The following is a 7,375-nucleotide window of genomic DNA, read 5'->3' as shown; positions in this document are numbered from 1 at the left end:
TTTTCTTGCCATTCAAAAGTTTGCAATTTCATTGCGGGTAGGAATTGTTGCCTTGAAAGGAGAATGTTGTAAAGGTTCGCAAGTCCTACCTTGCGAGCGTGTGTGTTTGCCGTAAGTTAACTAGCAGAAATTTGTAAAATTTGTTTTTTTATATATTTTGGAAATGTTAATCTTATTAACTGTGAGTGTCCCCCCCCCTCCCCCCACCGTGCATGATTCATGCGTTTTGGTTTTTCTATTTTGAGAACTTTTGTAAACAGGATTGTCTTTATATGTTGCAGACACGTTATACTCTGCGCCATTTAATGAATGGACGGAAATTCACCCGTAATTTAGGTGAGCTTGAAATATTATACGTTGTCGCGTTGTATACGTTAAATTTCTTGCCTGGTCTTGCCTTTTACTGGCGTGAAATTTTTTATAATAATTTAGTAATTTGAAAGTCCTTTCCTATCGCAACTTGTGACTTAATCGTTAAATGATTGTTGGGATTTTTAAAAATAGTCTTGCACCAAATTTGAATAAAGAGTGTTACTGGAAATTGTGTGTAATTTCACCAGTTATTCTTTGGCACCTACTTCCACTTTACATATTGTGTATTAATTTTGATTAATAACCTTTGGTGAACCAGCAGTAATTTTGACGGTTCAGCACCAGCTACTCGTGCTATGAAAAAATGAGCCTTTGACACTAGCCACCTCTTCACCTCTTATATCTTAAGAAATAGTAATTCACTGCTGTACACAAGAAAACTCGTCGCAATGAAGCAGACATGCTAGGAATGCAGCTGGTAATGTTTATTATTTAAGCGTCGCCTAATCATAGAAAAGCTGTTGGACATTTGGGATCTCAAAAAGTAAGTCAGATGAAGAATAACAAATTTTTATTTAATCTAACCAAGTAAACAATTGAAAGTGAGTAATGAAGAGCAATGTTTGGAAAATTGTAGCAAACACAATTAAAATGAATCTTATCTCTGCAGGACTCTCATTTATTGGAAGACCGCAGGAAGCAGAAATGAGTAATACTGCCACACCCTTTCAGCTCGCAAATGCAGGATAAATTAGACTAATATTTCATATAGATAATTGAGAATTCAAGATACAAAACCAAACGATTTTAAAGTAAGCTGCTCCGAAGATGGATTATGCCACTGCCTGAACGAAATTTGCATCTTCAAGTATAGCGAGATGGCGTCAGCCAGAATTAAATCGGAGCCAGGAGGAGACTGCTCACTTCAGTTTCTCTCCTGAACTCTTTCAATTTCCAGGTTCCACTTAGAGAGAGGGGGATTGTATGCTGTCGCTAACCTGACGAATGAATATGGTCCCTTTTCCTTGTGAAAACGGGGGAGATCGGCAGATTGTAGTTCAAACCGTGGAAAAAGTATCGTTATGATTCGTGAGGTCGGTACTGGCTTCGAACTCTCTCCCCCCATTGGTTGACACCGTACGTCCCGCGTCCCGTGACGGGGAAGTTAACTCCGACTGGACAGTCTGTAATTTTGTAGGGAGCAACAAACTTTCTCACGCCAGGGAAGCGCTACTACGCGGCTCCTCTTTGATGTGCCGACAGAAAGTCAAATTTCTGCCTCAGGGGACTCTGTGCCGACCGACGGCCCCGCACCTGTGACAAGACAATTAGGGCCAGGAACTGTCAGCAATAAGCACTTCGGGAAACAGGACCAGTTTCGGCGAAAACTGCCTGCCATTCAGAATGGGTTGTTCTCTGCTATTGAGCCTCGGTTAGAAACAAGTACCGTGTTAGCAATTGCGAATATTATCACACTCCAGCTACGCAATGTATTAGTGACATTGGAAATTTGTCCCCGACCGGGGCTCGAGCCCAGATTCCCCACTTTACATGAGCGATAGCCTTAGCTGTCTTGGCCATCAGAGCACAGTTAGAGGACCGACCGAAACTTCCACATGTCACAGTGTGTGTGTGTGTGTGTGTGTGTGTGTGTGTGTGTGTGTGTGTGTGTGTGTTCCGTACTTGCACAACTGCTGCGATTCTCACATAGCGAGAGACTTGAGATTACTGTCGCGGCCTTGTCTTGCCACGAAACACTGTACTCCAGTACCCGTGTTATTATGATCTCTCTGCATATCTGCATATCTGAAGGACATCGCACAGTACATCGTGAAAATACAGGCATGCCATGTAGCATTCCATAAAAAGCTTTCTGCTGACGCTAAGAGACTACCAAGCTCTCCAGACCCAGTCCCATCTGTGGACTGCTTTCGGGAGGACGACGGTTCAATCCCTCGTCCAGCCATCCTGATTTCGGTTTTCCGTGACTTCCCTAACTCGCTTCAGGCAAATGCCGCGATGGTTCCTTTGATAGGGCACGGCTGACTTCCTTCCCTAATCCAATGAGACCGATGATCTCGCAATTTGGTCTCCTCCCCCAAATCAACCCCAACAACCAGTCACATCTGTTGAGATATCGACTACAGTTTACTCCCAGGAAAATTTACCAAACTGACACAACTAATTATCATATAATAATAACGTCTGAAACAAAATCGCTAAGCGTTAGGTGACACCTCCTTGTATCATCTGTCGTGCTTTGTTTTGCTTACAAGGTAGCAAAATTCCTGTACTACGTCTGCTGCGTGGTCCTCTAATTTGACGCTAAGTTTATTGCTCGTTTCACTTTGGCTTCTCCTCGAAACTTTCGTCATTTACTGTCAAGCTATATTCTTTGCTCAGCAGATTGTTGATGCCATTCACCGGTCCCAGGTCCTGCAATAACAATGATATCAGCGACCCTTATAGTTGCTATCCTTTCACACTGAATTTAAATCCCACTTCTGACTACATTTTTTAATACGAACTCTTCCCTCTTGATATTTAATTCATATCGTCGTTCTTGGTTCTTGCGTTATTTATTATGCGTAATTGCTTATACCCACTTTTCTGGAGATTCCAAACATTTTGCACAACTATACACGGTCAAAGTTTATTCTAGACCAGTAAATATTATGAATGTGTCTTTACGTTTCAAAAGTTTTTCGTCCAAAATGAAGCGTAACATCGAAATTGTCTCTCAAATCTGAAGGTAGGTAGATCGTATACTCCTGTTGGAAGAAATTTTGCTTCGTACATATTTAGTGACAAAGGAAGAGATTGCTCAGTTATGGTCCTCATCACTAAGTCTTGTGCCATTATGACGATCCAATCGTCCAATGGTGACGCTGAGCGAAGCCCTACTGTTACGCATTATGTTTCCATGCAACTTCAGATTCAGAGGGATGGCACATTTATTAATTTGATTTTGTTTACTGACGAGGCTACATTCACGAACCATGGAAATGTTAATTTGCGTAACATGCATTATTGGTCAACTTAAAATCCATGCTGATTGCGGCAAGTTGCACACCAAAATGGTGGTCGGTGAATGTATGGTGTGGGATTCTGGAGGACAGAATTATAGGCCCCTATTACATCGAAGGGAATCTTAATGGTAGGAAGTACACCACATTCCTGCAAGAAACATTAGGTCTGTTATTGGAAGAAATTCCTTTAGGAACAAGAAACAGGATGTGGTATCAACACGATGGGTGTCCGGCACATTTTTCGCTGATGGCTAGAAATAAGTTGCAGAGACAATTACCATATCGTTGGATTGGACACGAAGGAGATATCGTAGCCGGCTCGTTCGCCAGACTTGACGCCTTTGGATTTTTTCGTGTGGGGATTCGTAAAAGACATTGTTTATAAAGACGTTCCAACTACACCTGAAGATATGCGAGAGAGAATTGTCAGAGCATGTACTTCGATAAGTGCCGATGTGATAAGGAATACCACTCAATCCATGATAAGAAGATTGCAGCAATGCATTGATACCAATGGGCATCACTTCGAACACCTTCTGTAAATTGTGATCTTTGTTGACCTTCAAAGACTTTACTGTTACGCATCATTGGATTCGCCTCGATAGTCGGTACCAAAAAATAAGAACCAAACTATAGTACTACATTTAAAAAAAAAACATGTTGACCTTCATATCTCTGAAGCCACCCCACCCAGCAACAAAAAACCAACGTCACATTATGGCCCCCGTTGCCCCATGCAACTTTTGTCCCACAAACATTTCAGCTGCTGTCATACTTTTGGAATTATTCTTGGTGACAATAGTTACTCACCCTGCATAATTCGCAAAGATAATTTATTCTTCCCAATACATAAATGGCGCGTTTCATAATATTGTGGTCCCTTGAAGTTATACAGTCAGAACATAAGCAGTGATTTCTTGTTTCAGGTGTTTTATCCTATGGAAAATATTTTATGGTATCCATCAGGTGCCGACTACACAAATAAAGCTCAATAACGCTGCCTAATAGATAGATACAGCAAGATCAGCAGGAAAGGGCAGACGCTACTGGCGCAAAACTAGTCTGCTTGCCTAGCTGTTAAGTTTTTCTTCAGACTTCTTTTAGAAATCTACTTGCATTTCGTGCCAGTAATTAAGCTTTACACTCTAGTGCTAAAAAGAGTGAAATCGTTAAATGCGGATATCTTTGGGTCTGTCGAGCATATCGTTACAGATGCCGATCTTGGTGAAGCACAAAGCTTAATATTTTCTGGCGAAGGAAAAATTTCATCTTTCAGTAGAGCTGTCACCTATTCAGTTCTGAATTGGCCACATGATGACGGTTACAACACTAGTCGATACGTCGCGGCATTACAAAATTCGAACCGCCTGTATAACTATGATATTTTCAACATTAAAAATTATTTCGTCGCATTAAAACACGTTGCGTCGGACACTTCTTGTTTTGATATTAAATCATAATTCCGGAAGTTAGCCCGCAGAAAACTGTTGCAGTGTAGAATATAATTGGAGTACTCGCCAAGTTAGCCGAGAGCGCTAACGCGCTGCTTCCTGGACTCGGGTAGGCGCGCCGACCCCGGATCGAATCTGCCCGGCGGATTAACGACTAGAGCCGGTGTGCCGGCCAGCCTTTATGTGGTTTTTAGGCTGTTTTCCACATCCCCTAGGTGAATACCGGGCTAGTTCCCACGTCCTGCCTCAGTCACACGGCTCGCAGACATTTGAAACACGTTTGCACTATTTCATGGTTTACACTAGACGCAGACAGTTGGGGTACACTAATTCCCTCCCGGGAGGTACGAGATGGCGGCAGGAAGGGCATCTGGCAACCCCTACAAAAATTAAGCATGCCAAATTTGATTTAACCGTGCCGGCGCTGCGCGAAGATACGGGACAAAGACGCTAGCAAAATAAGGAAGAATATAATTGAAGTGTAGATGGAATATTTTTATTACCTGGCGCTTCCACGGCTGTGAAAACTGTAGCTAGTACTGGTTAAATTTTAAAAAAGGTTCAAATGGCTCTGAGCACTATGGGGCTTAACATCTGAGGTCATCAGTCCCCTAGAACTTAGAACTACTTAAACCTAACGAACCTAAGGAAGTCACACACATCCATTCCCGAGGCAGGATTCGAACCTGCGACCGTAGCGGTCGCGCAGTTCCAGACTGAAGCGCCTAGAACCGCTCGGCCACACCTGCCGGCCTGATTAAGTTAGTTACATAACTTATGTAGAACAGAATGAGTGGTGGTGAGGTAAGGGTCATGAAGCGCTAACATATGAGCGATACTAACAGCCAAAGTTCATTTGATTGCACATGTTTTTTTATCACGATACATATATGAACGCATGCGGACAAGGCCTACCGACTTAATCCACGTGGACGTCACTGGTGACGGCGACGAAGGCACAGTAGACAAGCAACAGCTTAATTCCACAAGGATGGCTTTCATTTGCAGCCAGCTGCCTCGTGTAGAGTCAGGCGAAAAATGTGTGTTCTGAGCGTATGAGGTGCACTCTATCGCCCTACTTCCTTGGGCTCTTATCTCTAATTTGTCGCTACGCGGTCTCAAGCGCCTTGCCACGGTCCGAGCGGCTTCCCCCGTCGGAGGTTAGAGTCCTCCCTCGGGCATGGATGTGTGCGTGTTGTCCATAGGACAACATAGTTAGTTTAAGTTAGATTAAGTAGTGTGTTGGCTTAGGGATCGATAATGTCTGCAGTTTTGCCCCATAAGACATTACCACAATTTTCCAATTTGTCCCATTATTTCAATTCTACTTAGCAGCAGCCCGTTTAGGCTATACCATCATTTCTTAAGCTTCCGTTGCCGCTTTCAACTTCATTGTATTCACTCTTGTCGGTTGCGTTTTTTTCCTTGTAATATATCACATTTTTTGTATCACTTACATACAAGAGCTGCTGGAGGAACAAAATGGGGAGTTGGAAATACAGAGGATTAAAGTTTGCAATTGATCCACAAATCTGAGTAATTTTATTTTACCATGAGTTTTGTTTTGGATGGCTTACAACATCTGCATTCTTTCAAACAGCCATAAAAAGAACAAAGAACAGATTATAACATATGAAATATAGATAAATAAACACACCACTGTAATGGGGATTCCAATTGTTACCCAACTAACATACGCCGACAACGAAACATAATAATACAGAATGGCATGAGAACTTCTACAGAGAATTACTAGAGATTTAGATGTATAGCTCGTTGCTTGAAAGAACTTAATCATTCATTACAGATATGTCCAATGTCCAAACACTGTGGTTTCAGTGACAAGTAAAAACGATGAATGGGAGGGATTTCATCCAAGAGGGGATAGGGGCACAACCTGAGCAACTGTTCTCATTTAAGTGAGTCTTGGTCCGTCGTATTTTCATCGAAGAGTAGAAACAGTGTTTTATCTCCCACGTTTCCTGAAACTTCCTTTGCGCCACATGTCATGACAATATCTCACTGATGAAACAGGATCATGAACTTTCAGAAGCCACCTGCATACATTCCTTAAGTTGACAGCCAGATACATTTTGAACATCGAAGTCATCAGTTTCCCTAAATGTCTTCAACGTTTGCCTCACATTGCTTTCACCTACTTTCTCAAAACAGCCAAGAGGATAGTAGCAGTTAGGCCGTTCATCCCTTTTTCCTACAGTTTTTCCAGAACTAGATATTTACATTTAATAGCTAAAGAAACTGGTACACCTGCCTAATATCGTGTAGGGCCTCCGCGAGCACACAGAAGTGCCGTAGCATGACGTGGCATGGACTTGACGAGTGTCTGAAGTAGTGATGGACGCAATTGACACTATGAATCCTGCGGGGCTGTCCATAAATCCGTAAGAGGACCAGGAGGTGGCGATCTCTTCTGAACAGCACATTGCAAGGCATTCACATATGCTCAATAACGTTCATGTATGGGGAGTTAGGTGGCCAGTGGAAGTGTTTAAATTCAGAAGAGTGTTACTGGAGACACTCTGGCAATTCTGGACGTATGGGGTGTCACATTTTATTGCTGGA

Source organism: Schistocerca americana, chromosome 8 (assembly GCF_021461395.2).
Source record: "Schistocerca americana isolate TAMUIC-IGC-003095 chromosome 8, iqSchAmer2.1, whole genome shotgun sequence".
NCBI classification, from domain to species: Eukaryota; Metazoa; Arthropoda; class Insecta; order Orthoptera; family Acrididae; genus Schistocerca; species Schistocerca americana.
This window is presented reverse-complemented; position numbering follows the sequence as displayed.